Source organism: Quercus lobata, chromosome 3 (genome assembly GCF_001633185.2).
Source record: "Quercus lobata isolate SW786 chromosome 3, ValleyOak3.0 Primary Assembly, whole genome shotgun sequence".
Classification (NCBI taxonomy): Eukaryota; Viridiplantae; Streptophyta; class Magnoliopsida; order Fagales; family Fagaceae; genus Quercus; species Quercus lobata.
In genome coordinates, this window is record NC_044906.1 from 56,259,245 (window position 1) to 56,268,522 (window position 9,278).

Consider the following 9,278-nt stretch of genomic DNA (forward strand, 5'->3'; position numbering starts at 1 on the left):
TTTCATCTTTTCTACACTGCACCCCCACATTTTTTTTATGCCCCATGCTAAAACACAGGTTCAGCTTGGGTCTAGTATCTTATGCATGGGATCCAATGAGATGAGATGCTGGCATGTGTCCAGAAATGGTCACGTGATTACATCCCAGCACTGGACCCAAACCTCTCCCCTAAAACATAAACCGTTAATCTGTTACTATCTTCATCATCTAGTGCACTGCACCCAAATGTGTGCTCCTGTTTTTTCTTTTCCTCATACTAAAACATAACCGTTTAGTTCGTTACTATCTTCATCATCTAGTTTATTATTAACCTTTGTGAGTTTGTGTCCACAACAGGGAAGATGAGGAAATCGAGAGAGACGACACTACAGCTTCAAGCCTTGAGCGTCTTGTCTTCACCTGCAAAATGGCAACTCAAACAAATGCACAGTCCCTTTCAAACACAAACAGCGGAGAAAAACCAGGCGTACCCTACTGTAAATTATAGAGACACAAGGGTTTGCAGGCACTGTAATTATAACATACCAGTTTTAGTGTTTTATCATGGATGAAAAAGTATAGAGACACAATTATTTTCACAAACTTACCTTACAATTTGTTGATCTTGATAAAAAAAAAATGGTATTAATAGTAATAAATTCATATGAAAGTAATTGTTTACCGCTTGTAACTTTTTGCATCATCAAGTTGTGAGAAAAATTGTAATATTAATTTTGATATTAGTAAGTTGAATTTTTTTTTTTTTTTTTAAAATATAAGATAGAAATTCTACTTTAACCTAAATTAAATGTATATGTGTGGAGCTCTCTCCTAGAAATTCTACTTGAATCACGGCCCTTGCATCCCATCTTTACACCTTACAAACACTTATACTTGTGAAGTGACCATCACGCCAATAGTGCATGATGGTATTGGTAAATTGATTTGGAATGGCTTAAATTCACTTATTTAGGTTTGTTAACATTGTGTTAATGCCTCAAATTTATAGCTCTTGATGTCACGGTCATCTATAAATCATAACCTCCTACGATCATGAACCAAGAGTCAATTTGGATTATTCCAAGATCTCTTGTAAAGTTGAACGAGGTGGGATTGCCAGCTGAATCGTAGGATTGTACATAATTGCAATCCTACAAGGATTAATCACGTATACGACAAATGGGCTTTTTCTTGTTATTGTTTAGTGATCCTTTAATTTGATCCCAAAAATGAAAGGAATTTGTTGCTCATTCCATAAGCAACCTCAAGTCGGCCCAAAGTCCATAAAATGACAATAAAATAAAAAGAAAAGAAATGTAAAGTAAGCTTAAAATTTCTCATTTGAAAAGAAAACGTGATTTCCTTCAATTCCCATTTGCTACATTTGTTAAAACCGTAAGCTTAAAATTCCTCATTTGAGATGTTTACCGCGTCAGGAACTATTACTACTAGTCTACTATTGTGCTATCATGTAAGTGTTTTTTAGCCTTTATATAATTTTTTTTTTATCAATGTCAAAAATATAGATCAAAATTAGCTTTGTTTGATGGCACTTTACCCTTTCATGTGCATGAGTTGGGTTAAAGGGTTTCTTCAACCCGAAACAAGCATGTCGGATTGAGAAATCCTAAACCTAACCCAACCCATTACATGTCTAGAAACCAAACCTACCCTACCCACATGAGTTGGGTTAGATTAGACTAGGTCAATGTATACATATTTCATGTATTGTAAAAAATTAAATTTTTGTCAACTATTTAAGTCCTTTTTAAAAATAAATTATTACAATTCACAAATATACATAAATTATATTCCAAATTTCTAAATTCATCAAAACTATTTTTCAAAATAGCAAAAGCTGTCAAACTAAAAATGAAATAAGGTTAATAAAATAAACTTATACATATAGTGGGTTGTGTTGGGTCAAATGGTTTGAAAAAAACTATCATCACAAACTTGACCTAATCTGAGGCTCGAAATAAAAGTTCAATCCAACCTAACCCACCAATTCATGAAAAATGAACCTAAGGTATTGAGTTGGGTTGGTTCATTAGATTGGTGGGTTGAATGCACACCTCTTATTTTAATTGTCCAAGGAGTAATATTCTCAAACATTTAGGGCATGTTTGATACACTAAACAAGAATTAAGACATGAATGATAATCTTTATTATTAGGAATAAAATGTGTTACAATTGAATAATAAAATCTATTCATAAGTTTGATTGCGAGTTGTGAGTTGTAACATTAAAAATAAAACATAAGATATATTTTAAGAAATATTTTATTCAGACAATTATATTTTCTAAAAAATAAAATTTAAAATTTGAGAGAGAAGTTAGTTATTTTTTATAATTTTTTATTTTCATAATTTTTATGTGCATATGAAAATTTTTGTTTATTTAGAAAAAATATTAATTTTAGAAATTATTACACTTACTAAGGAATAGTTATTACAACTCTCTTAATGAGAAATAGTTATTCCTCATTTTAAAGGATAACTATTCATATGGAATAACTGTACTCAATTATAAAAACATAACCAAAATACCGAATAGTTAAACTATAGAAACAACTATTATATTATAGTACCTATTACAATCTACCAAACATACTCTTATTGTTAATAGGTATGTAGAATTACATAAAATTAAAAATAAAAATAAAAAACTCATTCATGTAGACGCCCTTTAGTTGCTTTCTAAGTTATTTTGTTGTTAGGTTTCTGGCTTTACCTCAATTACAGATCAAAATTTGATGAAATTTAGCTTAGAGAGAGTGTTCATAAGTTAAGGTTGTTAATCCTGTTTTAGTTTATCAATTAATTGCCAATCCTTTTTACTTGCTATTCTTTTACCCTTTATCTTTAATAAGTCTCCCCCTCCCCACTCTTCCCATCGATGATATGGGTGCTAATAATTTATTACTTTGAATTTTGGAGTTTGTCATTTTGTTTATGAATTGGTAATAGGTTACTTAGTAGCTATTCCCATTACAATTATTTTGTGTCAAATTTATTTCTTTATTTTATTGTTCTTTAACATATATATCATATTTATTGGTGATTTTTTATTTATGAAAAATAGAATCTTATGATCCTCAATCCTATTTGAACCCCTTTATCCTTTCAACTGTACGTCCTAAGTAAGGTCCCAATCTTGACAACCATGGACACAACTAATTTCATGAATTTTCCACAATTTGTTGATCTTGATCAGAAATATTAAAAGTGGTATTAACCATGAGTCCATGTAAGTCATGAGGAAAATTACAAAATTAATTAACTTTTTCTTAGTAAATTTGATTTGGCATACGTTGAAGTCTAAGGCTCGTTGGTATGGAGCTAAGCCAAGAGAGTTTTAAAGAGGTGTAAACCTTTTCTTTTTCTCTTTTTTCTTTTTAAAGAAAAATTCACCAACCGATTTGTAATTTTACTAAAGAACATTTTTCTCTCCCCCTTAAAAAAAGAAAAAACACTTAGACAAATATAATTATACCTAAAAATAAATTGTAGCTAGAAAAATAAGTGGTGCCAATTGTAAAATGGACACTTATTAAATGGAGTAGTACTGTTATCAATAATCAATCTTTTTTTTTTTTTTTTCTTCCCTCCTTCACCCCCCAGATTTGAAGGAGGGAAAAAAAGAGAGAAAAAGATTGATTATTGATAACAGTACTACTGCATTAATATTTAATGAATAATACATCACTGAGGTGGCTTTCAAAAAAAAAATCTTTTTTTTTTTTAATGGGTGCTAAATGTCTATTAATAATCAACCAAATTGCTTGCGTACAGATATCATATGTATGATGTATCACCGTATTAATTAATAATATAGGAAGCAGGTAGGAGCTGAAGTTCTTACATATCCTTTGATATGTGCTATTTAAACCACTTTTTTTTTTTTTTTTTTAAGAGAGTTTCAATTTATGACATCCGTTTTTAATAATTTTTTATCATTAAACCAAGACACCAATCGATTTTTAGTGTAAATGGGGATTGAACTCCAAATTTTTTATTCAGAGATTTTATCAAATGAACTAATTAGAACCACTTTATTCTTCTTTTAACTAAAGTTTGTCATGTTGTGGCTAAATATCTTGCAAGTAGTAGCCAAAAAAAGGAATCTGCTGCGCCTATAACAGTTAACCAAACACTATTTACAGCATCTATAATGAGAGAGAGAGGGAGAGAGAGAGAGAGAGAGAGAGAGAGAGCATGACAAGATTGCGTTTTAGCTGTATATGTGAACAGTGATAAATCCAGCTTATTGTTTATTTTTTCTACAAATGGTGAATCTTGCGTGAGTTATTTACTTTACCTTTTTTATTTAGCTTTTAATTATAGTAGTTTTAGTAAAAAAGAAAAAAGATAAATTGTTCTCAAAATAGACACGTGCATAAATATTAAAATATCATGTGATTGAGTTAAAACTCAGTTTTGTTCCTAATAAGTTATAACCCAAGAAATTGAATCTTGGTTTCGTAAGTATGGGCCATCTTTCAGCACCGTTGTCTTTGTTCGTGGTGTATTTTATTGGCAACTTATTGATACCAATGCCGTCGAAGTTCAGACGATGGAACTTTCATCAGCTAGCTTATCTGCAACAAGGCTGGCATTAAAAAAAACTAGCAACTTGTAAGTTAAATACAATATATTTATTATCAAAGTCTTCAGAATACCAAAATTTCTAGTAATGGTTGATTCCGAAGATAATATACCAAGAAGCTAGTCCGAGTTCCATTATTAATTTTGGAAGTATATTGACGTACACACAAACGTATGCTTTGTTCAAAACTGAAAGTGTGCAAGCTAAAATTTTGATACTAAATAATTCAAGTGAAAGGGGACAAATCTTTTGTCCAAGTCCAACCAAATATGGTTGTTTTAGAGATTTTTTTTTTTTTTTTTTTTTAAAAGAGTTTCAACTTATGACGTCCGTTCCTAATGATAACTTTATATCATCAAATTAAGACATCAATCAGTTTTATGCGTGAGCGGGAATTGAACTCAAGAACTCCAAGTCTCTTATTCACCTATCAGAGTTTTTACCAGTTGAGCTAATTGAAACCCATATATTTTAGAGATTTCATTTCAAAGTTAATATTTTATTTTATTTAATAATTAATATACATGATGTTAGATCATTTACAATTTTAAATTACGTGACTTTAAATATATTTTTTTAGATCTATCATTAAATTGAACAGGTTAAAATGAAGAGTATGGATGGAGTTGTTATAATGTTAATTAAATAAAACCTTAGTATATTTAGCCTAATGCTTTCCTCTCTCATTTCACAAGTGGAATTTTTTAATTATTTATATCGGATTGTATGAGATGATAATGCTCAGTTGATTGTATGCAACAACTGGACCTACAACTACGAACTACTACAAAATGGGGAGAGGGGATCAATGAGCTCAGCAACTTGTTTTTTTATTTTTTATTTAATTTTATTTTATGTTTGACCTGATCATCTTGGCTCATCTTGTACGTAGGTTGACTTAGAATTGAGATTCGGTACAATAGTCATTACACCATGCAATACTCTTTGAATGGAGAAGAATGAAATTTAGAAATTTTACTTTAATTTTTTCATTTTTAAAAAAAAATTTCCCTCTCACACATTATGGGTCTATTTGAATAGTATTTATTGCTAAAAGCTAAAATCTTATTGTTGAAAACACTGTAGCAAAATGATTTTTAAATATGTGAATAGTACCGTGTAACCCAGTTTTAAAGTTGATTTTGTCAGATTCCGTACTTGCGGGTTCCGTGAACAGTGCATAGGATCTAAGGGAAAAAAATGCAGACGCACAAAACGTGTAACCTGCCACTATCCAAACTCACACTATATAGTAATTGCACAATGCAATAGCTAGGGCAGAACCAAATCTATGGACATGGTAATTTTGGCGTATGTCACTTGATCTTAATGCTTAATTAGTATTGGTTTTGGTGTTCGAGCTTGGCCTCTACACTCGTCTTTGGTTTGAAGCCTTAGGTTGTCACACAAAATTAACATGGTTTGGTTAAACATTCATGGACTATGCCAACTAAAATTTACTACTATTTAGAAATTACAACCACACATAAACTTTCACAAAAAATTCTCAAATTTGAACAAAACCAAAACCCCAATACACCTAAAGGTGCCCTGATAATAACTCACAAAACCTTAGTCTTTAACTCTCTCACATGAAGAAAAAAAAAATTGCTTCTAACTCTCATACATACAACAAAGCTACACGATCCATCACTTTATTTATAAGGAATGACACACTTTCTTACTTCTTTTCTTTTCTTTTTAACTTGGGAGTCGGGATTACCACTTTTAATATAATTAGTGTATCTCCTTATTATTCTACTAGCTAATGTGTGATTCTTAAACTAATAATTAAGAAATGGTCATACTAACAAGTGTTCTTAGGGCATTCGTTAATAATTCATTTTAGGAAAGTTTTGATATCACTTTTATAGGAAATAAAAAAACTGTCAAAATATTAATTACTTTTTTTTTTCATTTTCTATAAAAACTTTCTTTAAATAAATTATTAACGAGTGCCCTAAGGACACTCGTTAGCATTTCCAATTAAGAAATTCTTTAAACTTTTCTGTCATGAGCATTTCCAATTAAGAAATTCATGAAACTGGATGTCTCTTGTATTAGGGTGATAACGTCATTTTCATTTCTAGCTAATAGCCTAATTTAGATGATGAATGTACACCATTGTCCATTGTTGTATACTAAATTCCAAAAGGGTATGGGATCATTCCAAATATGTGGGCAACCAAATTATTGAGCTGTTTGAATCAATCAATTTCAAAGAAAAATAAACATGTGCGTTCATTAAAATGAAAAAAAAAAAATGAAAAAAAGCCCCTTTAAGATTTTTTTTTTTTTTTTGGGGGGGGGTGGGACTTTTTTTGGTCCTATGGCCATTAATTAGTTGCCCACGCATGTCGGCAAAGTGTCCCTTGAATTTTGTCCTTCTACACAAATGCTTTGTACATTAGTACTGTGAGCTATTCCTGAGCAAGTGTTTAGCTTAATTAGCTTTTCAATAGGGTGTGTAAACAGTGATATATCATATTTATTGTAGCATTGCTAGTTAATAATACCTCTGATCAATGGGACCATCCTAATTCCTAAGGGCTAAGGCTAGCTCTTGCACCGGACAAAACAACAAACAAATCATGACCTCTTTTCCATACTTATTAGTCAGAAAGGTTAACGACTATTTTTAGATAATTATAAATAAATCATATTAGAAAAGATTTGACGTTGAAAATATAAAACTTGTTAAAATAATTAATTGTTTTATCACTTTTTTATAAAATGTTTCTAAAAATAGTTTCTAATTAAATAAATGACATCTCTTAACATTTTCCTTTAATAAAATTTTTAAGAAAGATCCCGAGAAACAAAAAAAAAAAAAAAAAAAAAGAAAGAAAGATCCCGAGAAAAAAAAAAAATGAGTACTAATGTACAAAGCTAGGTTAGGTTACAGATTTTCATGGTTTCTACATTGCTCCCCTGCATAAAATGAGTGTTCCAGTTTCCTTTTGTTGTTTTTTTCTTTTTTTTTTTCTTTCTCATACCACAAGCATATAACATACACGTTAGACGATTACCATCTACATGACTTTCATAATCTTTTTTATTATTATTAACGATTGTGAGTTTGTGTCCACAAAGAAAGGCGAGAAAATCGAGAGAGAAGACAGTCCTAAAGATCTATATACAGCTTGAAGATCAAGGGGTCATTTGGTAATGTTGTTTGTATTTTTGAAAATACATGTGAATAAAAAATATATAAAAATACATATAATATTATTTAAAAACTGAAAAATATTATTTAAAATCACATACCTAACAGCTCCCAAACCTTTTAGCATCTTGTCTGTATATGCATGCAAGATGCCAACCCAAACAAACAGGAACCCAATATTTTTAAACATAAACTAGCGGAGAAAAACAATCCACCTTTTCCTGTTGGCTGTTGTTTAGAAATTCAGATACGAGTCTAGCTAGTCGTGCCCTATTGTAAACCCACGGTGCTTGCAACATTAATTAATTCAACCCACTAGCTTTGTTTTTATTTATTTGTAGGATTGTATAATTTGAGAACAATGCTACTGCTGTAACATTTTACACAACTTTTTATCACAATTTTACCACGTGTGAGTTGTAAGTGATGGAAGAAAAATTGTGAATTCATGTGAGTTCACATCTTTACCACTTACAATTCACCATATGACAAGTTAGGGCAAAAATTATATAAAAAGCTGTAGTAGTAGCATTTTTCATGATGTGATTGAGCAATTAACAATGTTGATTTTATACGCTCACTTACACATGTTGCACATACTCTCCACTTTTGTACAAAAATTGTGATTGGAAGTCTTGATTTTGAAATTTCAGTTCAAAAAATTGTGCATGTGTGTATTGTGTTTGAAATTTTCCTAGCTAATTTGATCACCTCTTATTACTATTTTGGCCCAGCTCCAAGCATCAAGCAAGCAATCGCTTACATATTGATCTTCCATCGTGACAAAGCTTGACCTTTTAGAGGATATTCCGCTAAAGCACTATATGCCAATTCCAGAAACCTATACTACACTAGCCTCTGAACACATGCTCACGTGCGAGCTCAGAGGCTCTTCTATTTTTTTTGGGTAAAATAATTTGCATCTTTTTTTTTTTTTAATTTTTAATTTTTAATTTTTAATTTTTAATTTTTATTTTTTATATTATGTCTAACCTAATGATCATCTTGGCTTATCTTGTACATAGGTTAACCTGGGATTGAGAACCAGTGCAATACTCTTTGAATGGATAATGATAGGCCAAGAATGTATTGACCCCTTGTGATAAATTAACCAATTAATTAGCCAAGTTAATTAATTAAGTTAATTAACATGCAATACACGTGGTAACACAAACAAATCACCAACTAAGTTAATATGTAACGGAAAATAAAGTTGACACGGTAATTTGTTTACGAATGAGGAAAACCTCCAAGGCGAAAACCCCTCATCGAGTGATTTTAAGGTCACCACTCCTGAGAATCTTCTATTATCATAACAAGCGGTTACAAGTAAAAGAATCCCAGTACCTTATACCAACCTACAATTAAACTCTTTCCCTAATACTCAATTTGACTTGTTCTATAGTGACAATCTCTTCATTTAATGCATGGCTCCCAATATGTGACTAACCAATTGATACACGGATTCAAGTACGTGACTAACCACTAACTTGAGAAGGATGTTGGCTGCAAAGTTCTTCAAT